The following is a 26,698-nucleotide window of genomic DNA, read 5'->3' on the forward strand; positions in this document are numbered from 1 at the left end:
AGAAACGTCTCAATGATTGCCAAGACTTTTGGGAAAATACCTTGTGAACTGATGAGACAAAAGTTTAACTTTTTGGAAGGCAAATGTCCCATTACATCTGGCGTAAAAGGAACACAGCATTTCAGAAAAAGATCATCATACCAACAGTAAAATATGGTGGTGGTAGTGTGATGGTCTGGGGTTGTTTTGCTGCTTCAGGACCTGGAAGGCTTGCTGTGATAGATGGAACCACGTAATTCTACTGTCTACCAAAAATCCTGAAGGAGAATGTCCGCCATCTGTTCACAACTCAAGCTGAAGCGATCTTGGGTGCTGCAACAGGACAATGACCCAAAACACACCAGCAAATCCATCTCTGAATGGCTGAAGAAAAACAAAATGAAGACTTTGGAGTGGCCTAGTCAAAGTCCTGACCTGAATCCAATTGAGATGCTATGGCATGACCTTAAAAAGGCGGTTCATGCTAGAAAACCCTCAAAGCAAGCTGAATTGCAACAATTCTGCAAAGATGAGTGGGCCAAAATTCCTCCAGAGCGCTGTAAAAGACTCATTGCAAGTTATCGCAAACGCTTGATTGCAGTTATTGCTGCTAAGGGTGGCCCAACCAGTTATTAGGCTCAGGGGGCAATTACTTTTTCACACAGGGCCATGTAGGTTAGAATTTTCTTTTCTCCCTAAATAATAAAAACCATCATTTAAAAACTGCATTTTGTGTTTACTTGTGTTATATTTGACTAATGGTTAAATGTGTTTGATGATCAGAAACATTTTGTATGACAAACATGCAAAAGAATAAGAAATCAGGAAGGGGGCAAATAGTTCTTCACACCACTGTATATACACATACACATATACTATGGGGTGCCAAACAGGCAAATAAATTGATTTTGTGAATATATAAAGTCGGCGTCAGAATATATAAAGTCAAAACTTGAATATAGAAAGTCAGCATCAGAATATATAAAGTCAAAACCTGAATATAGAAAGTCAGCGTCGGAATTTATAAAGTCATTCCCGATTATATAAAGTCAACATCGGAGTATATAAACTCATTCCTGAATATATAAATTCAAAATCTATTGATTGAAACGACTCTGAACTGAACTAAGTGAACAAAAACGTATTCAGAAAAATAAATTAAAAAAACACTGTTCAGTTAATGTTTTGAAAATGGTGCATGTGCTCTGCCCAGGATTGGTTCCTGCCTTGCACCCAGTGTTGGCTGGGATTGGCTCCAGCAGACCCCCGTGACCCTGTGGTCGGATTCAACGGGTTGGGAAATGGATGGATATTCCAGCGCTGACTTTATATATTGAAGTTTTGACTTTATATATTGCAGCGCTTACTTTATATATTCCGACGCTGACTTTATATATTCCAGCGTTGACTTTATATATTCCAGCGCTGACTTTATATATTCTACCGCTTACTTTATATATTCCGAAATATTCCAACGCTGTCTTTATATACTCAGGTTTTGACTTTATATATTTGGGAATGACTTTATATATTCAAGTTTTGACTTAATATATACCGACGCTGACTTTATATATACAAGTTTTGACTTTATATAGTTAAATTTAGTCATCATTGCATAACTTTTTCTTTACCATTTAAAGACTAAATTCAACTTCCATTCCTAACAAAAATATTTCTGGCGACTAAATAGAACCTACTTATATCCAAATTCGAGCTATTGAGCTGTTGCCTGCCTGCCTGCCTGCCTGCCTGGATATGTCACCCTCGCTTCGCTCTTACTTTTTTACCGTTCATGTAATCATGACTAGTCGTGAAAAAATTAGAACATGAAAGGAGGATCACACCGAGTATGGCTTTACCAAAATAAATTATTGATGGGGAATAAAGTATCCATTATTCATAAAGCTTCAATTGGTGATCTTTTTTCTGCGTTAATCTCATATTTTTTCATACTTCTTCTCAAACCAAGGGGGTGAGATGGTAAAATGAATCGGGAAGCGCCGATTTATATATATTGAATATACTGAAATAGTTTCACTGTCAAATAATGCAAACAATACGCGGCACGTGTTTCTCCCTAATTCTGGGCTCATCAGGCGTACACACTGACTGCACACAGTCTCGGGAATCGTGACTGGATCGCCAGCGCTTAGAGGCAAAGCCTCTCGTGTTGCACCACGGCGTGCGTTTCGTTTATTTGATAGTATGTAGATCGGGGTGTATGGCTGATCAGCCATTGGCCTCAAAAAATAAAATGTAGTCTATAAGCTATTAAACAGTAAAACATTAACAAGTAAAGATACACTGAGCACCAGTGGAGTGGTTTCGGGTAAGCTACACAACGCTGTGGTACAGAAATTACATGTGAACGTCCAAATTTCTGCCTGTGGTAATGTGCCTTACCGGCATTATCAGCAATTCAAAGAAAATCATTTTTGTGTGCTCTGCAGTGTTAAGAGAGAAAGGCTTTGGTTGGGGATAAAAGGAAAAAAGGTGTAAAGAAAGGAAACTTGCCTTTTCCTTTAATATAGTGTAGAGAGAAGTCTTCGCTGACGATATGAGCGTCGCGGTGGGTCTCGTGTAGACTGGAGAGACGGCCCTGCCATTTACTTCTCCGGGATGGCACTGTCGGTCCTCCACTCCTGTAGCGATCTTCATAATCCGACCTGACGACCTCATAATCGTGATCGTGTAAAAGAAAGTCTGGCGGCCTTAATATTAGTTTGCCACGATCTAGAAATGGGATCCAGTGTTTACAGTTGTCTGGGGTATAGCTCATGGGAAGGGGGGAAAAAATTAAAATTGTTTACTTTCACTTAAGGCAGAAGCGCAGTCAGCGTCTCAAAGGCCGCCACAGCTACGCAGGCGTGCTTTCTCTGCACACTGCGCTCATGCGCTCATAGTCAGTTCACGTGAGCCGCTCGGAGTACATGTATCGAAGCTTCTGAGCTGTGCCTGTGCTATCTAGTGCGATCTTGCAATGTCCACGGCGTTATTTAATGTTAGCTAAGATCCGGCACTTAAAAGTTTCTCGCTACAGCAAGTTTAACTCCGTTACAAAGTGATTCAAAGTCTCGTTTATTCCTCGTGTCTTCTCATTAAACTTGTATCTCGCGAATAAAGTATTCCGCGTTTTTCTTCAGCGCTCTTTGGGGGCTCTTCCTTCTTTACTAGGTACTGCGGTCACAGTCAGTTCACGTGATTACGTGGGAGGCGTGATGATGTCACACGCAGCTCCGCCCCCCACGCCCATCGTGCTAATGTCCATTACAGTATATGGAGAAAAATAGGTTCCAGTTATGACCATTACGTGTAGAATTTCGAAATGAAACCTGCCCAAATTTTGTAAGTAAGCTGTAAGGAATGAGCCTGCCAAATTTCAGCCTTCTACCTACACGAGAAGTTGGAGAATTAGGGATGAGTCAGTGAGGGCTTTGCCTTTTATTAGTATAGATACACATATATACATCTATACTAATAAAAGGCAAAGCCCTCACTTACTCACTACTAATTCTCCAACTTCCCGTGTAGGTAGAAGGCTGAAATTTGGCAGGCTTATTCCTTACAGCTTACTTACAAAAGTTAAGCAGGTTTCATTTCGAAATTCTACACGTAACGGTCATAACAGTCAATAACGGTCGACAACGTCCGCCATGTTGAACTTTCTTATTTATGGCCCCATCTTCATGAAATTTGGTAGGCGGCTTCCCTACGCTAACCGAAACCGATGTACGTACTTATTTCGATGGTATGACGCCACTGTCGGCCGCCATATTGAACTTTCCAACGTCACTAATTTTAAACTAGAAATACGGTGATTGTAACTGTGTTTCAAAGGAGGGTGATAATGCCACCATTTAAAATGGCACCGCTCCTGACATGTTAAGCAGAGGATGCCATGGCATTACAGAGTTTCCACTTGTACTACTGGCTCTATGATATCTAATTTGAGAAAATAGAATGAAGTAGAAGGTACTGGAACACACCAATTTGGCCAGCCTTAGATTTCCTGTTTGTATATGTTGCCTCGTACTACAGTAGTCAATTATCTCCCATTTGTAAACAATGTAAAAAAGCCTTTAATGGAATGTTCCATCCAAAAATTATATAATATCTATAAATTACCCTGTGTTGGGGTAGCTAAGAAAAATTTTTAATCTCATGTTTTCTTGGTAAAAACAGAGATCACAAAATCCCTTCTATAATGGGCTTCAATTGAGATCCACAGCAAGCAATATCAAAACATCCATGAAAAAAGTCTCAGATCACTTGTGTCATGCAATCTAAATGTCTCAAAACTTCACACAAACCATTTATCATACAAGAGAGAGAGAGAGAGAGAGAGAGAGAGAGAGGTTTGTTCAAATGGCACTGAGATTTTGAAATTGAAGACTCACTTTAACTAAAATGCCCAGGACTAACAACTCTCAGTGTTAAGCTCTATATCTTATTGTACCCAGTAAGTATGGAATTAACCTTCACTTTTCCTTTTGACTGAAAAACAAAATCACCTCATTACATCATTTGTAAATAAAATTCATGCTGTGCTCCAATTTTGAAACAATTTAGATAATATTACCTCTATAAGTTAATTATTACTTGAAGTTTCCATACTATTTTGAGAAGTATTGATTTTGTTTATACCATGTGGCACTGTAAGCACATGGCCCACAGCATAAAGCAGAAAAAAGCAGAGTAGAATGAAGCTAGTACCATGACCATAGTGATGCTCAGATCGATCAGCTGCTCATCAAGATTGACTGATTTTTACCCTAAAAGACTTAATCGGTTATTGGTAAATTATCTTAAAAATGACATGTGTACAGCATGTGCCTTTTTGTTGACAATCTTCCTGTACACAGGCAGTGGATAGTCAAACTTTAGGAGAGTGTGAAGACAGGAATATTAGCTTTATTAAAGAAAATGGAGTAATAAATTTAGAATAGGGAATTGAGAAATCATGTTGTACATGGAAAGGAATAGGAAAGAGTAAAGGAAACAGAGGCACAGCTTTGGCAAAAATTAAAATTGTAGGATTTCAGACCTTTTCATGTTGTCCTTTAATTAAAATGGAGACTCCTTGTCTGTGTGAGCCTGTGCATAGTACAGCAGCTAACATTTCATTAAGAAAATAAACAAACAATAGACTTTTCGGCTTAAAAGCCAAATGTGTTGATTTTACATTTAAATTTGTTAAGCATTATCCTTGTATGTTCAAGATAAACAGGAACATTTAAGATATACATGAACATTTAATTAGAATCATAATTTGTAATATCAGAAATTTTTCTTTTATGTCATGTGTATTATGGAAAATATTTCTGTACATGTTTTATTAGTTTTGAGAAAGGTATGTTTTAAGGCAGTCTGTCAACCACTGTGGCTTCTGACAGTAGGTTGCAAGTAGATAAGTAAGAACTAATTTAGATTCCTAAAATAATACTTTCATTGTAGAAACAGTATACCCCATCCCATCAACTTTTACCTCTCTTCTAAGATTTAGTCTACATGAACTACCGACTACCCTGAGATTCATTAACTTTTCCCTAAATTGGCCCCACTTCTAGTACATGACCCAACATTATGACTAAATATCCCATTGAGGATGGTGTTGGGGAGCACATACTGGAAAGTTGCAATAAAAAGAGGCTATCATTCTTTCTTGCTACCTAGTAATTTACACAGTGACCCTCCATGCAATAATGCACTGACAGCTTAATATAGCCTGCATATTCTCTGAATGCTGGACAATCTTTTCTCTGTGAAAATATTATATAATTTAAAGACAAACACCCATCCTGTGGGACATGTTAGAAGGCACTACCATATTTCAAAGTTGTTTGTGTATGTTACCATAAACTCACAAGTCAATCAAAAGCAATAATTTTATTTTTACATACCTAAGGGTGTCTTCTTTCAAATAAATCTTAAAATTTCCATGTTGTCTGCTCTCTTTCATTATTATGATATGCAATTTGTACACTAACACCCAAAGGCTGGTGGCATGCCACAGCTGAGTTAATACTGTTTCTATCAGTGATCCCACCTGTGTCAAGTCACATACAGTGAAAGGCACATTACATTGGATAGTTGAGGTTCAGAGCATTCCAATAATGTACAGTTGTCTATGATTGATCATTCATATTATCACAGCTGAGAGTAAAAGACAGGACTATGTGTGTGACAACTCATCTTTATGCACCGTTACACACAATTTCTGTGATCCTCTTTCTCTCCCCAATAGATCAAAGGTCACTGTTCCACTCCAATGTTCTGAGTATATGTTTTTTGATTTACATGCCAAAAATGCACTGGTTTAGGTTGATTGGACACTCTATACTGGCACCCTGTGTAAATGATTTTTCCTACCCTATGCCCAGGGCTGCCAGCAAAGGTACTGCCTCTATGCCGTGACCCAGAACTGGAAAATTTCACAACAATGGAAGTCTACCTAGGCCAGGTCATCCCACCACATTCTACTCAAGAGCGGACTAAAAGATACAGCTTAAGTCTCCAAGAACTCCAGGAAAATATCAAGGAATATACAAGCGACTAATTTCAAAGTGCTTTAGTCAACAATCTGGAACATACTGCACAGTTTTGCTCCATTATGCAAGGTCAAGAATTAAGAAATGCTTTCAAAAAAGAATATATATCTCAATAACTCAAATCTGTCAAACAGACCCTAGGTGAAAAGCAGGACTGTTGGAACAATGTGCACTAAACTGATGCAAGGTCTTTAGTAATATTATTTGCGTATGGCAATGTGTGTCATATATGACCTAAAAAGGCGGCAGCTGGATTCCAGTTATATACTATGCCAATTCCATCATCCACTACAGTGCTATACAGCCAGTTAGGATGGATTCCACTATCTAACTGTAAAAAGATGGTGAGAGCAGATGAAAAAATTAAGTTTTCCTCAAACATCAGAGTAAGTATACGTATTTCTTCATTCCTCCTTTCTGGTATACAGGAAAAGAATATTCACACTTGTAAAGGTAGGTTCAGAGACACTTTCAATCCACAAGATTGTAAGGTCATTGAACAGCCAGTCATAATAGCAAGAAATCATTTTCTTTTGTTAAAGTTCAATTTTTCAAGTGAAAGACTAACACAAATCTTCCTTTAAGTGAATTAACAATGTATTCAAAATATTTTTCACATTAATAGTAAATGTATCAAGAGTTTTGTTCTTTTCCACTGAGATTAGGGTAAGGTTGTACATGTTGTTTTAGCTATTTATTTACCATTTTGGGATTACAGGCAAGTCCAAATTCTTGCCAGTAAACTAACAGCATAAATTTTCATATTATATATTGTACAATACGATTAATTTTTTACTTGCACGTGTACAAGTAACAAGTTGAATTTAATTCAAGATGATCTAAATTTATTAGTAATGCTGACATACAGATCTAATGGCGATACTTGTATGTACACTGAAGAATACACATCCTGTCAGAGTGTACGCTATTTTTTCATATTGTAAAAACAAACCTACACTGCAAAATACTATTTTGATCTAACAAGCCTAATCCAACTTCCACTGAAATATATGTCTCCAAGTACAGTATATAACCATTTTCAGATGTTCAAAAATATGACAAATAATCCATACTTTTTGTATTTTCAAATCATTTGTCACGTTTATATATTTTATGTGAAATGTTATATTGGTTAGTCCTTTGACAAGCAGTGTACAAAGGAGCCTCATTCAAAGCTCACTGTGTATGCACAAACTCTTGATCATCAGCAATAATGAAATACAAATATACAGTAATTTATCCGTCTTCTATTTTATTTTTGAGACAATTTTAAAAAGATGAGAATTTTAACATTGAGAGAAATTTTAACAGAATTTTAACACCAGCAACACTTTTAGTTACCACCACCAAACTAGCATCTCATTAATTTAGTAGCTTCTGTCTTGACATAAGTGTGTTTCATTCTCACTGGATGCTGAGCTGAAACACACCACCTAAAACAATGAGCTGCAACTTAAAAACAGTTACTCTGATTTATTCAGTAGCTGAATGAATAAGTACCAATTTATTGACTAAAATTATTTTCTTAAGTACCTGCTCTTGCACTCAGCTCTAGAATTGCATCTCACATTGTCGTACAGAATTAATTATGGTTTCAGGGGAGTACAGATCTCTACTTCAGTGTATAGGAAACATACAAGCAGATTTTCTGCTTGGTACAGCATTGTGCAAACCTTGTCACATGCAACACGCTACCAAGCCAGGGAAGGCAAATACTTTGCATATGCTTTTGATAGCTAACAAGGTATCAACAAAGCACAAGCTTTGGTGAAGCACTACAGCCTTCTAAGTAAATATCAGTCCAGCTAATTCACACTCAGGCTCAGCAAGTCACAAAATGAGTGGCGAAAAAGCAACTAAAAGAAATTAATGACAAAACAGTAACCTGCTACACAGTGACACCTAAGAAAGCAGCATAGAAGCTAGTGTTTCTAGTTAAAAAATAAATAAATAATTCAACTTATTCTAAATTAGTGACAAAACTAAAAAGTTATTACTTATTATACTTGTATACTTTGTTGTAATGATTGCACTTTACAGATTAGTTCCACCACACAGCACATACAACTGTGTTACAGGTGAAAATCATTATAGAATGATGTAAACCATATCAGTGGGTATACTATATAAGATCAACAACTTATTTTGACAATTATTACTATCCAAAATAATTCCCTTAGATGTTTATTTTAGGCCCCATCAACCACCCCCAGTTCAGCTCTAGTCACACAAACATATAAACATATTGAAGAAGTGAAGTTGTGGTGGCAACTTTGTGGATCATGTGTATACAAGAGATTACTACTCTCAAGATGTGTTACTTAAATTTACCTTTCAGCTGCAGAGATGGCTATGAAAAATATGCACTTACTGATCTACAAATCAGTTACTAAAAACTAGCTTGTGTATTTATTGAAAAATCTGGTTTAAAACTAGGGCTGTCTTTAATCAAGGCTAAATTTACAACATATATAGTCATGTAAAAATGTGCACCCCATGGAAATTGTTGACTTTTTCAACATATCTGAACAGGCAAAAAGGTCATACCAACAAGTCCCTACAGATAAAAGGAAAGACTTTTTCCTGGCACATTTTGCATGCAAGACAAGTTAGTGCAATATTTCTTACTGTACTATGTATGCACTTTGAGTTACAGTACCTGCATGTCCCACAGTGATATTCGGGGGTCTTTGGAAACTTATTTTAGTATCAAATTATCAGCTCCTAGGCTAAATTTGCTGGGTTAGCAATTTCTGGACAAATCCGAGGTTGTCTGAAATCAACACCACTTGCAGATGATTTTTCTTACTGAGAAATTATTGATTTCAAATAATTTAGTGATCTTTTTGAATTCCTCACCAGACTCATAGGCATTCACAACCTTCTTTCTGATTTTCTTTTTAAAAGACCCCTTTGATTTTGGCATGACACCACACACATCAATAGAAAAGAGACCCTAGATATCTGGGGTTGAAATAAGACAGGTTCCACCTGCATTCACCCTAAGGAGGTACTAATTATTGGCATCTAATATAGAACACCCGATTTTAATTTTATGGATTTGAATTGGTGACAAATAGGGGTATACTTACTTTTTTCCTTGTGACAAATCTGCATTTTTTTTTTACTTTAGATAATAAGAACAAATACACCGTGACAATTTTATGTGTCATCTACTCAAGTATATCACCTTTACCTGCACTGTTTTGAATGAAGGTCTAATATTTGCCTGTACTAATATGTTGAAAAGGTCAACAATTTCCATGGGGTGTTTTACACATGACTGTAATGAGATCACTGAGACAAGACCTTGCTTTCAAAAACACATAACTGAAACAAAAAGGCTGATGACTATTAAAAGTCTTTCAAGATCTCAGTGTTCATCAAATTAAACTGAACACTGGGGTTTCTATAGCATAAACATTTAGAGATGAAAAATGTCACGGTAAGATGAAGGTATGGGGGTAAACTGAGATTTGTTAATCCTATTAGGAATAACAACACATACACCATGTACAGAAATTTCTAGAAACAAAGTCAAATTGTTGTCATTGAGGAGAAAAGAACTTCCACCCATGAAACTGAAAATATCATCTGTATCTTTAGCTGCCCACCTGAAGTTATTAAAAAGGAAGATGTTCACTGGATTTGTGCTCCAGGCTCAGAGACAGACAGTAAAGTCAGGAACTCTAATCATTCGGGTCTTCCCCTACACAAGGCAGAGTGTCCTGTAAATAACACAAAAACAAATGATTAAGTTTAAGAGTTTGAGAGTTTCAAATTAACATCAATTTTTTTTATTTTTTTTTATTTTATTTATTTATTTATTTTACACACCTATTTTTGACAGTATTTTATTCTTGACACAAGCCTATTCCATAGTTTGTTCAGGAAATGACGACATAAGCATATTACATTTTTAAAATATAAATAGTCTTTCTTTTCATCCATTTTCTAATCCCACTTGTTCTATAACAGGGTTATGATGAGCCAAAGCCTATTCCACACAGAAAGCAGAAAAGATCCCCAAGTGGAACAACAGAACATGCAGTCAATTTACAATATAGCACAAAATTTTAATTTTCTTACAAATCCAATTTACATATAAAATCAGTGATGCAAACATTAATGATGATTCTGGACACTTCCATCACACCAAAATACTGTATATATTCTGTACCATTTACTAAACTCTTGCTTCCAGAAGACAAATAGTCCATTTCTGTTCAGAAAGTGTTGTTCTGTCAATGTCAGTAAGCACACAACCAGTTCTATCAAGGTGCTCCAAAACTGACATTTCTCTTAACCCTTATCCACGAATGCCATTTTTATAACATTTCTATGAATAGAGGGGGGGTCTTGCAGACCACTTTAAACTGGTTAAATGTGCCTAAAAAGCAATACAATAACTTCAGAAATTTTAATTACCTCTGAAATTAAGTAAATGTGATGTCAATTTTCAATGGCTTACATGTTACCTCTGTAATAGTAATGCGTGTTTAGTGTTCACCAAATCATATAAAATACAGTCATATAAGCACTAAAATAAGACGACAGTTACAAGTATGATTCGCATACAGAACAGTCACTCAGAATCTGCCTCAACTTCAACTTGTTTGCAGGCTGTCGACACACAAGGGAATGCTCTGAATGTTCCTGGCAAACCGGAAGTTTGCACTGGGAGCAAGTGGCCTTTATCTTTCTTTCCTTTACGCTTGGACACATGTGACAGCGTCGCTTCATAGCTACATTTGCTGCATCTCCACGGGGCTGTTTCATCATCAATTTTTGTTTCCTCATCACTTGACACAGTGTCACTTCCATCATCATTGTCCTTTTCATTTGAGATGTCTGATGTATCAAAATCCGACAACCCCTGCATTATTTAAGCCAGGGCTTCACTTGCATTGAATTTCTTTGTTGGTCGTTGACTCATTGTAAATAAACACATCAACTGAACTTGCTCCTCAACAAACTATACACCAGCAATGTCTCAGGCAGGACTAAGAAAAACTAAACCAAAGAAAATACAAACTAAAATAGAAAATTCAAATATAAAACGAAGCAAAAATGCTTGTAAAACAATACAATGGTAACATTTCCATGAATGGGGGGGGTCTCTGAGACCCCCAACTACTTTGTGCTACTGTGCACTTACAGTTGGGTCCATAAATATTTGGACAGAGACAACTTTTTTCTAATTTTGGTTCTGTACATTACCATAATGAATTTTAAATGAAACAACTCAGGTGCAGTTGAAGTGCAGACTTTCAGCTTTAATTCAGTGGGTTGAACAAAAAGATTGTATGAAAATGTGTTCAACTAAAGCATTTTTTAACACAATCCCTTCATTTCAGGGGCTCAAAAGTAATTGGACAATTGACTCAAAGGCTATTTCATGGGCAGGTGTGGGCAAGTCCGTCGTTATGTCATTATCAATTAAGCAGATAAAAGGCCTGGAGTTGACTTGAGGTGTGGTGCTTGCATGTGGAAGATTTTGCTGTGAACAGACAACATGCGGTCAAAGGAGCTCTCCATGCAGGTGAAAGAAGCCATCCTTAAGCTGCGAAAACAGAAAAAACCCATGCGAGAAATTGCTACAATATTACGAGTGGCAAAATCTACAGTTTGGTACATCCTGAGAAAGAACTGGTGAACTCAGCAACGCAAAAATACTTGTATGTCCAATTAAATTAAAGCTGAAAGTCTGCACTTCAACTGCATTTGAGTTGTTTCATTTAAAATTCATTGTGGTAATGTAGAGAACCAAAATTAGAAAAACGTTGTCCAAATATTTATGGACCTAACCGTATTTGCACTAAGCTATTGAGAAGCGGATTTCGGCACAAAATGAAAAGTCAGAAAATTTCATGGCCGTTGTATTACCTTGAAAGGGAAAGAATTTGAAAATCTGCGACCTCCTCATTCAAGGACTAGGGTTAAACAGCCATTACTTTCACCACTTTGAGTAAACGGAGTACAGCTGACCATTGTGAAACCCATTTTGCTATAGGTACAGAAAGAGTTCGCTTTAAAGGACCACAAATGAAAATATCACTATGCTGGGTTGTTACCCTTAATACAAAAGTAGATCTGCAAAAGCATGGCATAAAACAAAAATCACACTGAGAGCAAGTGTTGTGCTCTCCTTTTTGTATAAAGAAATAACTTTATTGGCAAGAGGTTTTCTGTACTCTCTTATTTATACATTTTACAAACTTGAATGTCATATTATTAAACAAAAACATGGACTCACATTTCATTACAGTAAATCCTTCATTTTCCATCACTTGATTAACCATGATTTTAAAAAAAAAAAAAAAAAGGAGAGAAAAGGTGCATGCCAGCGCCTAACTATTACTGTACTACTACTGCCATGCAATATACGCTCACCTAAAGGATTATTAGGAACACCTGTTCAATTTCTCATTAATGCAATTACCTAATCAACCAATCACATGTCAGTTGCTTCAATGCATTTAGGGGTGTGGTCCTGGTCAAGACAATATCCTGAACTCCAAACTGAATGTCAGAATGGGAAAGAAAGGTGATTTAAGCAATTTGTGGGCGTGGCATGGTTGTTGGTGCCAGACGGGCCGGTCTGAGTATTCCACAATCTGCTCAGTTACTGGGATTTTCACGCACAACCATTTCTAGGGTTTACAAAGAATGGTGTGAAAAGGGAAAAACATCCAGTATGCAGCAGTCCTGTGGGCGAAAATGCCTTGTTGATGCTAGAGGTCAGAGGAGAATGGGCCGACTGATTCAAGCTGATGGAAGAGCAACTTTGACTGAAATAACCACTCGTTACAACCGAGGTATGCAGCAAAGCATTTGTGAAGCCACAACACGCACAACCTTGAGGCGGATGGGCTACAACAGCAGAAGACCCCACCGGGTACCACTCATCTCCACTACAAATAGGAAAAAGAGGCTACAATTTGCACAAGCTCACCAAAATTGGACAGTTGAAGACTGGAAAAATGTTGCCTGGTCTGATGAGTCTCGATTTCTGTTGAGACATTCAAATGATAGAGTCAGAATTTGACGTAAACAGAATGAGAACATGGATCCATCATGCCTTGTTACCACTGTGCAGGCTGGTGGTGGTGGTGTAATGGTGTGGGGGATGTTTTCTTGGCACACTTTAGGCCCCTTAATACCAATTGGGCATCATTTAAATGCCACGGGCTACCTGAGCATTGTTTCTGACCATGTCCATCCCTTCATGACCACCATGTACCCATCCTCTGATGGCTACTTCCAGCAGGATAATGCACCATGTCACAAAGCTCGAATCATTTCAAATTGGTTTCTTGAACATGACAATGAGTTCACTGTACTAAAATGGCCCCCACAGTCACCAGATCTCAACCCAATAGAGCATCTTTGGGATGAGGTGGAACGGGAGCTTCGTGCCCTTTGATGTGCATCCCACAAATCTCCATCAACTGCAAGATGCTATCCTATCAATACGGGCCAACATTTCTAAGGAATGCTTTCAGCACCTTGTTGAATCAATGCCACGTAGAATTAAGGCAGTTGTGAAGGCGAAAGGGGGTCAAACCCCGTATTAGTATGGTGTTCCTAATAATCCTTTAGGTGAGTGTATTACAAGCTGTGCACTTTGGAACAACTCTCCCTTATGCTAGCGCATAGTGTTCTTCCCCAGCACCACGCTTCAGGACGAATTTTGAAATCACAGTGTCAGTTACGTACTTTCAGTTTTAACAGTGTTTCATAGCTTTTCTCTTTTAACATAATCAATCTACTAGACATTATTATGGCTGATAAACATAAACATGTGGTGTTGGAATTGTCACAAAAAAACTGAAATTAGTAAACGTTTACAAAACGGCAAAAGTGCTTCATGTACTGCTTCAATTTATGGAGTAAGAAGAACAATGAACGATATACAACACAAGGCAAACAAAATTGAAAAACCACTGATGGCAATGTTAATGTATTAATGCTAATGTTTTCCTGTATTGTAATTTTCTTTTTAAATTCTGTTATATTATGTTTCGTTTATGTTGGACCTTTTAAATTATATTGTGATGTGCAGGGAGCTTGTGATGCGCTGTCGGGGATCAGAAAATGTGTAATGAATTCTATAAGTAATGGGAATGGGTGAAGGACTTCTGTTCTGTATACACACACAGCTTTTTAAAATATAATAGTTAAATACAGTACACTCCCGAAATTCGCTGGGTTACGTTTCTAGATCACCCGCGATTTGTGAAAAACCGCAAATTTTGGATGTGGTTAAAAAAAGGCCTATAAATGTCTATTTTTATAGTTTAAACCCTAAACATGCCCCCAAAACACTTTTAATTTCATTACAAATTTAGCTTAATACATTACCTAAAAAATAAAAAAATAAAAAAAAAAGAATGCAAAGGTAAACCCTTATACTGTACAGTACTATATTGCTATGTCTCCCGCAGTGCTAGAATGTAAAATACCAATGTTACCGCTATATGTACTGTAATTCATGCAAGAGTGTTTTCTGTTATGCACTGTCATTTTCTTTGTTATAAGTAGGGTAAATACATAATTTAATTTAATGATGAATTAGCTGTGCAGTACGATGCTGAGGATTTACAGCTCCTCGGGTGGTGCCTCTTCTTCAGGCGCTTCAGGAGGAGTCATATCTTCGGACGAGTCTTCTTCTGGTGGGGTTTCGTGCTGGCTTTTCTTCATAGGTTCCTGATTCGGTACTCCTGATCGCTGTCTCATTCTTTTTTTATGTAGCATACAGTGCTTTCATTAATGCCATAATGGTGTACTACTGTGGCATAACTTTTTAGTTCCCGAAGCAAATCCAGTAGTTCAACCTTCTCCTGGAGTGTCTTAAACTTCTTCTGGCACGTAGGCTCATTGCCAGAAGCCTTAGAAGGTGCAGAGCGTTTCAGCGGCATCTTGGGGCTTTAAGAAGAACAAAACGGAAAACACGAGAACACTCAGCTGGAAATGTGTCACAGAGCAGCAGTCAATCAGCAGCAAGGAGAAATGAATAATGCTCTCAGATTGGCTACTTTCACCATCCCAAGCTGTGTTTTCCTCTACGGTTGCTTCATGTTCTCTCTACAGTACATTATTGCCACGAAAAAAGCCATAAAAAAATTACGGAGGATATCTGAGGTTTCCGCTAACAATTACTAGTTAGGTTTTAAGGAAAAAATCCCTGAATGACTGAGGCCGCGAACTCTGAACCGCAACTTCATTGGGGTCTACAGCAATGTTCCCTCTAAGCTGAGCGCGTGAATTCAGAGCGTCGCTCATACTTCCCGCACGATCACTCATTCCGACGGCGTCGCTCATACTTATCGCGAAAATTGGTGCTCATAAATTTTTGGCTTAAACAAAATGTCACTCATAAACAATGTTTTTTGCTCACTATATGCTACTCCTTTGAGGGAACATTGGTCTACAGTATTCAGACTCCTTTTATTTTGGCTTGCCAAGATCAGGTGCTCAAAAATAATTTGGAAAGGTATGACACTAAATGACAATCATGTTGCTAATGCCATAGCTTCCACATGCTTGACAACAAAGGGATCACTGCAAATGTGCTCCTGCAATTATGATGCATCTTCCCTCTTGACCAATCTGCCTTGGGTATACATTTTTTTTTTTTAATTATTAGTCCAGTGATCTACAGTAGATTGAGTTTTAGAGTCAATATACTGTCTAATTGAAGTTTATAAAAAAAAATAATAAATAAATAAATAAATAGAGCTCACTATAGCCAGTTATTAAGATGGTAGTAACAAAATATACATTAAAGAAAACACAACTAAAATTTCTGTATTTTTTTTATGTTAATATTGTTATTTTTTTCCTCAAGTACTTTTTACTTTTTCAAGCTATAACATATACTATATCAACTATAGGTCCAAATGTTGAGAATTGAGGCAATTACTTGGCTCTACTGTAACATCAGTATGCAAGTCATAAGCAAAGGTTGCAAAGTACCAAAATAAACAAAATACCTATTTTTCTCTCTCCTTTTCTCTCCCTCTACTAGACCTTTTCTTTTTCTAGGGACAGACAAAAAAAGAGAGTTGCTTGCATTTCACTTCCAAGCTGATCTGCAGTATTCCCTCACCCTAATAGAATTTCAATGGATGAAAACAAGTTAATTTAATGGAAATAACATACAGTATGTGATAAGAACATTTTCCATTATGTATTTACTCAAAAAAGTAATTCATATATTTTGTTACTGGGAAATGTAAATTATAATGTGCCATGATATCACACTGCTACCAACTTTTTCTACAATTAGCTCTACTAAATTACAAGGTTTAAACATAAGGGGTCATACTCTTATGCATTTACATGTAAGAAATGCTGCATATTTTTCACCCAAAAACACACCATCATGCTGAATGATGTGCGTTTCTCAAAGGAAATGAAATCCCCCATGAGCTGGGCAGTTGTGGAATTGAAGAAAACTTAAAATGAAAAAGGCAACTGTAATAAAAGACTTAAGGTCAAACAGCCTAATATGAAGTGAAACATGTCAGCAGCAGGTGGTACAACTTTTAAGAAAGGGGAGAAATGGGGTTGAGTATGAATCGTGCTTAATAATACAGTAATTTAAATAATATCTGAGAGCTATGAAACAAATAATGAAAAGTGTGGCCTTGTTTGCTCTTTTGATTAACTCTTAAATAATGTTCCCATGAAAGCAGCAGTGCTACAAGAATCTTTTTGTTCAAACACATCTCTGAACTAGCATTCAAACAACAATTAGAATATAAAAAAATACTGATATTGTGATTTGCATTATGGTTTCTACACAAAAATATTTTACAGTAACAAAAATGCACTTCTGTTTGTTTATATCCATATTCCTCCACTTATGGCTTCACTTATTAGTAAAAATATAAAAAATGTATATAAAAATTTAAAACTGCATGTTCTTTAAACGAAATTATTGTCTACCATGTGTCCTTCAAAAACATTTGTCTCATAAAAAGCCTATTATAATCAAATGCTTGGCATTCATACAAGCACTACATCGGTTTTGAAAAGGCCATTATCTTGTGAACAATCAAGCAAAACCAGCATTTCAGTCAACAACAGAAATCCTTCAATGGTTTTCAGTTAAAAGCCCATACATTCCTGTGAAAACAGAATGCACGTCCTTGTCAGGGTGAGAATTTCCCGTTATTTTAAATCATCAGTATTTACTTTTTTTGGTAAAAGTAAACTCCACTTGCAACTCAATTTTATTTCATTTTCTTCTTCTTCAGGATTTCTCATTACCTCTGCAATCTGAGACCTTTAAAGCATTTCAAACTTAGTGAAGGTGTGGGAGCTACACCTCACCTCCCATTTCTTCCCCAGCCCAAGTATTACTTTGTTTATCATGACTTATTTATACTACTGTCTAATATCACTGCAGTGTACTCAATAGGTTGCCTGTAGCTTTCACTTTTATCTTCTCACCAACAAAGAAACTTCACTAGAGATGATTCAGTATCAATAATATTCTTATTATACTATTACATGCAATTAACAAAATATTATGTAAAAAAATTTAAAGCAGTTTTATGTGATAGTTTACCAGAACACCAGACAAGATAAAGTACTTCCTTACCCAAGTTTATCAAATAATTTTCCTCTCCATAGCAAAATTTAAGGTAAAGACTTGTCACTTCTTTTATAGGATCTTCCCCTTTTCAGTACAGTATATAGTATCATTACCCATCTTTAGATTTTACTGAAAGAAATCCTTAACATGCAATATTATTCATTGTAATATTTACTTTCAATACACTCAAAATTATTTTAATTAAATGTGACTGTTTAATGCAACAACAATAACAAAAAATTAGAAAATTCCTTAAGAGTCTGAATATTTGTGCAAGGCATTGCATTGGATTTTGTGCACACTTGTCTTTTTAAATGCACACTCCATGGTATACTCAATAATCAGCAAAACTGTCCACATTAATATGCTCACAGGAATGTGCATTTATATCCGATAACATTAATTTGTTTAACAACTGAAATTTTATGATATTAAGAACATGAGTCAAATTCCCCAAAACATCACTATAATAAAAGCAAGACGTGAAAATTGTTATATGGAATAACATGTTTCAGGGGGAAAAGGTTTGCTACCACTATATTTACATGATAGGTAATTTGCTACTCAGTTTGACAAATAACAATGGACACATTTCTCCTCCAACAAGGGCATTTAAACACTACTCTTGTTAAACAGACAAATTACTGGATCACTAAATTATTGTGATCTGGGTAAGAATCTGGATACCAGTTAAAAAAAAAGATGCAATTACATAACTTTGGTTAAAAAGCCAATGATTTCACTTCATAAAATGTTAGTGGAAGAGAAAAAAAATGTACAATATAGTTTCTTTAATTAATTAGTGATACAACAATGGATAAACAGCAAAAGTAAAAAAAAAATTATTATTATTATTACACAGAAGCCATGAAATTTTGAGTAAATGAAAGAAGAAATCAGGAAAAGACTTCCAATCATTTTGACCAGAGAAAGGAAAACTTACACATTACACTATACAATGGGTAACAATGTGACTCAGAAGATTAACTGGTGTATGCTCCATGTGGCAGTTTCTTCATGATATAATGCCTCAAAAAGTGGAAGAGTTGTGAAGAATAAAGAAATGAAGAAGGCTCTATCATAGCTCTCCAGGCCTGGAGGTGGGGCTCGATGACGAGCGCCTGGTGGCCGGGCCTGCACCCATGGGGCTCTCCTGGGCACAGCCCTAAGAGGCAATGTGGGTTCCTCTTCCCATGGGCTCACCACCTATGGGAGGGGCCAAGGAGATCGGGTGCAGTGTGAATTGGGTGGTGGCCGAAGGCATGGACCTTGGCGGTCCGATCCTCTGCTACAGAAGCTGCCTCTTGGGACGTGGAATGTCACCTCTCTGAAGAGGAAAGAGCCTGAGCTAGTGAGCAAGGTTGACAGGCTCAACACGACGCACAGCTTGGACTCTGGAACCAATCTCCTTGATAAGGGCTGGACTCTACCACTCTGGAGTAGCCCCCAGTGAATGACGCTGAGCGGGCATACTTCTTGCCCCCACGACTTTGAGCCCAAAGAAATGATTTGAGTAGAAAGTGTGTAATTCTGCCTAACAAAGCCCCATCAATCATATTTACCTGATTTCTATACAGCTGAAGGAGCTCTGTAAGGAAAAGTGGGCAACCTTTCTCCAAGTCAACATGTAAGACTGATAATATTATAAGAAACACCTACAAGACTTTTTATCTGCCAAAGGTATTGATGCTAGGGGTGCCTTTTTGAATACATGATTGCAAAGAATAACCTTCATTTGCATTTTTTAAACTGGATACCCTTTATTTAACAATATCAGTCTTAGGGCCGGTTTATACTTCAGGCTCAGAACGCGTACGTGCCTGCATCATGGCTGCCACGCGTTCCCAGTGTTCATTTCACACATCCTCTGAGCAGGTCCTCAGAAATTAACGCGATGTGTGCGCAAGTTGCAGTAACAGTAAAAAGTCAGGGGGCGCAGTGTGCTAAAAGTTGGAATGTGACGTCAGAGTCTCTGTTTACTATCTACATGTGACAGAAAGACACTTTGAGAATCCTAAATCGATGTGCGTGCTTCAATGTTTGATGAATGGTTCGATGTGGTGAAGCAAAATGCCAACATACAGATGCATTTGTGGTGCTTTTATATTCAAGTGTCACATATTCCCAAACATAATGACACGATACATTTTAAAAGTTTCACATACCATCTTTTGTGCCGTCCTTTTTTTTTTTTGCAGCTTCACAACAGCAACATAATGCACAGCGCTGTATTGCTGTATTTGAGCCACAAAGAAAAAAAATTAAGGACATTTTGAAATTGCGTATTTTGTGATTAAAGTGGAAATTTCGGCTTTAATCTCGAAATGTCCACTTTAACCTCGTAGTTTACTTTATTATTAAAGCAGACAGTCGTAAATGTCATCCCAGTTTTTAATCGCTACGAGCTTCTTGGACCTGACAGCAGCGGCAAGCAGCAATAGATCACTACACAGAATACATTAAATGTATGATATTCCAACTCTGTGCAAATTTAAAATCTTTAGATTTATACTTATCACTTTCATGATGAAATACATTAAAGTACATATGTTACATTTTACAGAAAAATTGTTAATTTTGTTTAAATAACAAATACTGTTGTTAATTACACACATAGGGGTGACACAGTGGCGGAGTGGTAGCACTGTTGTCTTGCAGGAAGTCTCGTCGCTGGTATTCCCTGCTTAGACTTTACATGTTTTCCTGTTGGGTTTCGACAGTGCGCTCCGGTTTTCTTCCAAAGACATGCAAATTTGGAGATGTGGTGCCACTAAAATGACCCTAGTGCATGTGTGTGCTTGTATTCACCTTGCGATACCCCGTCCAGGGATTGTTTCTGCCTCATGCCCAATGCTTGCTGGAATGGACACATCCCTGGATTGATGGATTTAATCATTAAACATCCTTTTCAGAGATACTGTGGTAAGGTGTCATTGGAATTTAATGGGTGTTCCAGGCAATTCACAACACAGAAAAGCCGTACCTATTCTCACTGTGATAATATCTCGCACTGCCACCTGGTGGATTCCTCCAGATTTATGTAAAAGTGTGCATGCAAGTATAAACAAACGCTAGTGTAGCAAGAGCATCTGCTGCAGCATGCGTCGCGTGAAGTATAACCCCGGCCTTACACATGGACTTGGAGGAATTTTTGCCCACTTCTCCTTGCAGAACTCCAGCTGTGGAGAAATCAAATCATCGTCGTGAAAACTTATTATATCTTAATAGAAAGTGGTCTCTAAGGTTGGATTTGTTTCTAAGGGAAGTGGGACGACTGAGTTCATTAAAGCACATATTTTGCTATAACATAGTGTATCAATAGTAGTCTTGGTGTTAAAATAAGTCCATGTGTCACCTTTTTCATTTAATCGTCACTCGTGCATGCACAAAAAAATGTAACTTTGTAAATAATTTTTGCAGTTTAAATTATATAAAATAAAAAAAATTAAAAAAATCAGAGATTTAAAAAATTTGCTTCCCTAAAAGAGTGAAGCAGAGAGAGCCATTACATGTTGTTACACTGAACTGGGATTTGCTCTGTTTCTTCATAAGTCTTCAACCTGCTAAACTGTACACAATATAAAGGAAGTAGGAAAATGATTCAGCAATAACAGCGTATAACATTCACAAGGTCTCCCTCCCACACTCTTCAATGACTAAATACTAAGAAAATGATTTCTCTTTATCAATCCATTAAAATGTATATTTTCCAACCCTTCCCTCATGGTACATGCCCTAGTTCTTCCTTACTGTACTGCAGTATACATGTATGCTATTATTAGGATCTCTAAGGACTCCTAAAACTAAATACAATATAGCACAGTTCAATATCAGAGGTGGTCCTATTTCTCCAAAATTATTAACAACAGTGTCGGAAATTCAAAAACACTCTCGACTATTTTAAGCTTTTGCCGAATTTTCTTAAAGTAAAAATAAACAGTGGAATAAATAATGGAGTTATCCAGTATTTGCTTTGGAACTGTTTTGTATCACTCCAACACTAAAGAGTACTCAACACAGTTTACTACTCAAAAGTGTCAGGTATTTTCCCCCAAAATTTTAAAAAGGTGTTTTTTCAACAGTTAAATGACAGCTTGATTAAAATGGTATTCTTGAGAAATACCAGTCGGGTTTTAGATGTAATCATAACACAGAACCTGCTATGGTTAAAGTAGCAAATAACACATGGCTTTTTGATGATACAAATAACATATCAGTCTTTTTTCTCTTAAACTTCAGTGTTCCATTTGATAGAAAATTTCATAGCATTTTTATTAACTTCCTTATACAGTAGTTCAGCATTTCTAGCATTGCTTTAAACAGAACTCAATCATGTTCAGCTGAAAAAAGAAAATTCTTCATGTCTTAGTAACTATGTCAGAAACACATGATGTTATTATCAGCATTACAGAATGAAAGAACAGTAACTGCCTTAAATAATAAAGATATAAAAAGTCTAGTTATTGGCTACAGTAAAAATCTAGGATCGATGAGAAAACCTGATCTTGTAACTTTACAAAATAAGCCAGAAGAGTTTAGAATGTTGTTATAGGTAAACACCTAAATTTTGAATCACAATAAGTATATTATAACAACATTCATTAAAGAAGACAGAGTCTAAATGAAGAACTCAAAGCCATCGACCTGCCTTGGGAAGAAGCAAAGATTGCCAGAGACCACAGGCAGTGGAAGACAACTGTCGAGAACCTATGCTCCACAAGGAGTAAAAAGGATTGAATGAATAAATGAATGATTCATTTAAGAAAAACACAAAAAGGTCAGACTCTTACTATTATGGGATGGAGAAAAAATAATGCATGTTTGTGCTTTTAGCTGCTTAATTACTGTAACACATTCCTCTCAGGAATACAAATAAATAAAATAAATCAGCTAAAGTTTGTTTAAAATGAAGGAGCAAGAAACTTAACCAAAAATGTAAAGCTTGAGCATATTTCACCGGTATGAGAATCATTACAATGGCTGCTTCCATCGTTCAGGAATGACTAAAAAAATAATAAATAAATAAAACTTGTCTATAAAGGTCAAAACAATCTTGCACCTTTTTGTACTTCAAATTGTACATCCCCATAAATTCATAATCACAACCTCATTTCTTCAGAACACTAGTTTAATGTTTTGTGAGTGAAGCATAAAATAATTGGTGAGGCAGCCTCCTGCTTTTATGCACCAAAACTCTAGAATATTTTACCAATATATCAGGAAAAGTACTGATGAATGTTTCCTAAACTCAGTACAGGAATGGAGTCAGCCAAGAGACAGCTACCTCCTTCAGCTGTTTTTTAAGCTTCCAATATATTTGCCCAAATATGTTTCTTATTCGGCGGTATGGTGGTGCAGTGTTAGCACTTCTGCCTCGCAGTAAGGAGACCTGGGTTCGCTTCCCGGGTCCTCCGTGCATGGAGTTTGCATGTTCTCCCTGTGTTTGCATGGGTTTCCTCCCACAGTCCAAAGACATGCAAGTCAGGTGCATTGGCGATCCAAAATTGTCCCTAGTGTGTGTTAGGTGTGTGCCCTGCCCAGGGTTTGTTTCTGCCTTGCGCCCTGTAATGGCTGGGATTGGCTCCAGCAGACCCCCGTGACCCCTGTAGTTAGGATATAACGGGTTGGATAATGGCTGGATGGATGGATGTTTCTTATTCAGTAGGAGCCAGAATATTTCATCTATATTGCAAATTCCAAAACACATAATATTCCATAACAGTGCTGAGCAAATAGTGCTTTACTTTTGTTAATAAAAAAAAAAAAAAAAGTGCCTAACCAAGGAAAACCAAGAATCAATTTGTGACAGAACAGAAATGTAAAAACATAAGAAACTAGCCAACCCACGGCGTACCATACGCCGCATAATCAGGCCGGTTTTTTAATGATTTTTAAGCAGAGGGAGAAAATTAACATTTGAAAAATCGGTAATGTAATAAATCAGCAAGGAAAATCAACAAACAATCGTCCGTGACTGAAAACTGGCGGACTGTCCTCGTGCCTTCTCCGGCCAAGGGGTGCACGTCACGGAGTGTGGAATGCTAAACACTTCTGGAAAGACACGGTTGTCTAAAACAGGTTGGTGTGAGAATACAACAGTAAGCGAATAAAAAGATGGAACTCTGGAGAGGGCAAAATACAACACAATAGTGAAGCCACGGCATAACAAACGCTGCATAATTATTTAATGATGGTTGAACACTTTTGGAAAGACACAGTTGTCTAAAAAGGGAGGGTTTGAGGATACAACAGAAAGTGAATGAAAAGATGGAACTGTAGACTTTTCATTGCTCTGTGCGGTTTTGGCTGGCTTTCTATATATAATCCACCAAGACACCCGACCACGGTAGTAGCGAGGTGGGAGGGGATTGTGAACAAAGGGCAGGAGCATCTAAGACGACGCATGTTTGTCACGGATGCGAACTGCTGTATGTAGTGTGTAAAACAGTTTGCTATGGTGGACGCGGTCATGCGTCGTAACCGAAAACTCGGTTTTTAAAGACTGCCTACTTCATTGTGTTTTAACCTCAGTTGTAAAGGAATGTTTTAAGGACCCCATGGGATACCCCTCGGTTTTGGCTGCTTTTCTATACATAATCCATGAGTGGGAGTGTATGAGTCACACTTAGTGGGAATTCCACGGCTTGCAGCTCGAAAGGGGTTCAACGGCTTACCCACGCCTGTCTGCGCTGGGTAGACACACGGTCAATCTTATGCATAATTATTTATTGAATGCTAAACACTTCTGGAAAGACACGGATGTCTAAAACGGGTTGGTGTGAGAATACAACAGTAAGTGAATGAAAAAATGGAACTCTGGAGAGAGCAAAATACAACACAATAGTGAACCCGCGGTATAACAAACGCCACGTGGCTCAGACGTGCATGTGGACTCTCACCACAGACGAAAGGGACTAACTGGGTGATCGGTGAGTTTTTGCGTCTGGGCAAATGGCCGGGCAGTGTGAATGCCTAGAGAGCGAGGGAAGACACCGGCCGGTAAAAAAGGAGTGTTGGTGGGCAGGAAAACGTCTTCCGTGTTCCCGCAGGAGCATCTAAGACGACGCATGCTTGTCACGGATGCGAATAGCCGTATGTAGCGTGTAAAACAGTTTGCTATGGTGCCGCAGTCGTGCGTCATAACCGAAAAGTCGCTTTTTAAAGACTGCTTACTTCATTGTGCTTTAACCTCAGTTGTAAAGGATTGTTTTAAGGATCCCATGGGATACCCCTCGCAAACCGTTTCACACACTGCATATGGCGATTCACCTCCGCGAGAAACATGCCTCTATGAACAGTCAATGTAGCTCGGAGGTGCATGACATGCACATGAAATTAACCTGACCTGCACTGCATGTGGCCTCTATGACTGACGAATATAAATGATGCCATTTTTTCTGTGTCGTCGCGCCCGAGTTGGTGGGCGTGGCCCTGCAAGTTGTCGTCGTATTCAATGGTCTTGGAGTTGGTGGGTGTGGCTCCTTCCTGCGTGCGCCATAGGTGTCTTACTTGTCGGCGGCTTAGTGAATCCACGCCGCTTTCCATGGTTGTCTTGCCTTAGTGAATTATGTATATAGATGAGCAGGTAAGTGAAAACACAACTGAACCTAGCACACAGTCATTTAGTCAATATTGTAAAGAAAATGATGAGAAAGGAGGAGGAAACAAAAGTACAGGCTAAGTAAAATGAGCAATATACAAACTATAAATAATGAGCACAGAAAGTTCCAAGACAAGCAGACCTAGGGCTGGGTGATATGGACCAAAAATCATATCTCAATATTTTTTAGCTGAATGGCGATATACATCTTGATATTTTTTATTCCCATTAAGCAATAACAAAATTACAGTTCTGAGTCAACTCCACGTCTCAAATGTCACACAGGCACTTAACAACATTCAGCTGTAGATGGACATGAGAAATGGCTAAAAAATTAACTATCGGCATTAATAATATTCCTTGAGTAAAATAAAAATGTTCTTTTCCTGCATAACAAAAGACTTACAGCTGTGCAATTAAGAAAATGTAAACAGAAAATATACAGTGCAAAAATAACAAAAGGCAGACTTGCTCTTTAAAAAGTGGGTTTCCACTGAAGTAGAGCGTTCTTTCTTTATGAAAGTGATTCCTCCTGTACAAACATCTACGACTTTTAGTTAAACCATTTTGGTAAAATCACCAGCAAATGAGTGAAAGAGATGTATGTTTTTGGACCTTTCAATCTCAAAAACTTCTGAATTTAAAATACATTCCTGACTCTTCTTATGAGTGGTGGCGGCTCTGGTGGGAAGGATTTGCTGGTGGTCGAATCCCGCAACCACCGGGACACTTCTTTCAATGCTTGTCGTTAACCTGCAACCGACCCTGCAAGCAGCTCTCCAACTTGCAAAAAAAACTTGGGGGTTGGTGGCAGAATTGGCACTCCAGTCGCCATACAAACCTTCATGTAGCTTCACACAAAGTTGTGTGGTACCAAGGTATCACCCATTGCACACCATGCATGGCGGGTGCGGCCACACTCTGTACACAGCGCACGCTCCCCTTCCCTTTCCTGTCTCTTCTCAG

At 37.6% G+C, this 26,698-nt stretch overlaps 1 protein-coding gene across 7 annotated transcripts in view; it reads right to left on the reverse strand.

Annotated features, from left to right (window-relative positions):
• fam168a (family with sequence similarity 168 member A) overlaps nt 1–26,698 on the reverse strand; it is a 172,331-nt gene that overhangs the window by 90,370 nt on the left and 55,263 nt on the right. For 6 of the 7 annotated variants that reach the window (XM_039744264.1, XM_039744260.1, XM_039744258.1 and 3 more), the window contains exon 2: nt 10,142–10,255. The exons of the other annotated variant lie outside the window; for it this stretch is intronic. The gene's annotated coding sequence lies outside the window, so the exon portion shown is untranslated. The remainder of the gene's footprint in view (nt 1–10,141; nt 10,256–26,698) is intronic. 7 annotated transcript variants of the gene reach the window in all.

This window comes from Polypterus senegalus, chromosome 2 (assembly GCF_016835505.1).
Source record: "Polypterus senegalus isolate Bchr_013 chromosome 2, ASM1683550v1, whole genome shotgun sequence".
NCBI classification, from domain to species: Eukaryota; Metazoa; Chordata; class Cladistia; order Polypteriformes; family Polypteridae; genus Polypterus; species Polypterus senegalus.